This window comes from Elaeis guineensis, chromosome 7 (genome assembly GCF_000442705.2).
Source record: "Elaeis guineensis isolate ETL-2024a chromosome 7, EG11, whole genome shotgun sequence".
NCBI lineage: Eukaryota > Viridiplantae > Streptophyta > Magnoliopsida > Arecales > Arecaceae > Elaeis > Elaeis guineensis.
The window spans coordinates 3,963,222-3,965,703 of NC_025999.2; positions in this window are offsets into that span (position 1 = coordinate 3,963,222).

Sequence of the window (2,482 nt, forward strand, 5' to 3'; positions counted from 1 at the left end):
GAAATTAATGATTGTGAATTATTATCAATCTATGAATCCTGTTACTTGGTAAAATGATCAAGTCATCTTTTAAGAAAAAAGATGAATGAGCCAGTGATGTCTAGATCTTATACATAGTGATGTATGTGGACCCATGAACATAGCTGCCAAAGGAGGATACTACTACTTCATTATATTTACAGATGATCTATTGAGGTATAGGTACGTCTACTTTATGAAACACAAATTTGAGTCATTTGAAATGTTCAAATGATTTCATAGAGAAAGAGTATTAAAACTCTTTGATCAGATCGAGGAGGTGAATACCTCACCAGTGATTTCTTGACATTTCTAGAGGAGAATGGGAGACCCTCTTAGTGGACTCCTCTTGGAATACCATAATATAATGAGATATCTGAAAGGAGGAATCGAATCTGTTAGATATGGTTCGATTCATGATGAGGTTTACAAATATGTCAATCTTTTTTTGAAGATACGCTTTTGAAACTGCCTGCTATATTTTGAATAAGATTTCGAGTAAGTCTGTCGATAAAACTCTATATGAAATATGGACGGGCATAGGTCGGTGCTCTCACACTTTCGATCTGAGGATGTCTAGTTTATATCAAACATTTAAAGACAGATAAGCTTGGACCAAAGTCCAATAAGTGCTTGTTCATAAGATATCCAAAGAAACTAAAAAGTACTATTTCTATCTTGTCGAAGAACAAAAGGTGTTTGTCAGCAACAAAGTAGTTTTTTTGGAAAAGTAGTTCCTTAGAGAAGAAACTAATACCAATAAAATTGAACTTGATGAAGTTCATAAGGTAGAAGAATTGACACACACAGAATCGAATTTGATTGAAAAATCAAATTGGAGCCTTTAGAGATACCATTAAGGAGATCCGATAAAGTACCGTGTCAACCAGACAGATACTATGATTTCTTAATCCGAATGGTGATCCTATCGAACTCGATGAGAAGATGAGGATCTGACACCTATATAGAAGCTATGCAAAGGCACGGCTTTCAAAAGTAGCTTGAGGCCATAAAATTCGAGATGGAGTCTATTGAAATCAATGGTGTATGGACACTAGTCGATCTGCCCAAAGAGATAAAATCCATAGAGTGTAAGTGGATTTTCAAAAAAAAAACAGATGGAAAGGTGGAGACCTATAAGATCGTCTTGTTGCCAAGGGTTACCGTCAATATTACGGTATTGACTATGACAAGATGTTCTCACCTGTGGCAATAGTCAAGTCCATCCAGATTATGCTTGCGATAGCAGTACACTTAGATTATGAGATCTGATAAATGAATGTCAAAATTACTTTCCTAAATGAAAAGTTGGAAGAAGAGGTGTATATGATATAACATAAAAGGTTCACATCTACAGACGAATCTAAGATGTGCAAACTAAATAGGTCCATCTATGGACTGAAGCAGGCATCTAGGAGTTGAAAAATGCATTTTGATAAGATGATCAAAATATACGCTTCGTTAGGAACGGAGAAGAATCTTGTGTCTACAAATGGACTAATGATTATGTGTCATCTTTCTTGTACTGTATGTAGATGACATACTGTTAATAGAAAATGACATCCCAGCTTTGTAGACTGTAAAGCTGTGGCTCTCATCACAGTTCTTCATGAAAGATTTGGGAGAAGCATTCTACATCCTAGGGATTAAGATCTATAGAGATAGATCTAGAATGTTGCTCGATTTGTCCCAATCCACATACATCGATACCATGTTGAAACGATTCAACATGGAGAAGTTTAAAAAAGGCTATCTCTCGATAGGTCATGAAATTATTCTCTCTAAGAAGGATTATCCGACAACCCGTCAAGAGAGAAAGCATATGAGTAGGATCCCATATGCATCGATAGTGGGATCTATCATGTACATCATGATATATACGAGATCGGATGTGGCTTATTTACTAGGAGTAGTGAGTAGATATCAGTTTGATCTAGATGAAAATCATTGGAAGGTTGTGAAGACAATCTTTAAGTATTTAAGAAATACTAAGGATTCATGACTTATTTATGAAGACACTGACTTGAAATTTATGGGATATACTGATTTAAATTTTTAGTCAGATCTTGATGATAGCAGAAGTGCGTCGGGTTATGTATTTACCTTAAATGGAGGAGCAATTTGCTGAAAGAGTTTCAAGCAACATACTGTGGTCGATTCTGTATGTGAAGCAGAATATATTGCTACATCCAATGCTGCAAAGGAGGCAGTGTGGTTGAAAAAATTCATCATTGAGCTTGGAGTTACACCCTCTGTTAATGATCCTGTTCTACTGTATTGTGACAGCACTGGTACCATAGCTCAAGTGAAAAAATCAAAGTCATACCAACGTACTAAGCATATTCTGCACCATTATCATCTTGTATGAGAGATCGTGAATCAAGGTGACGTCGAGCTTCAGAAGATCGATGGAAATGAGAACATAACCGATCCCATCACTAAAGCTCTCGAGATCAAAGAGTTT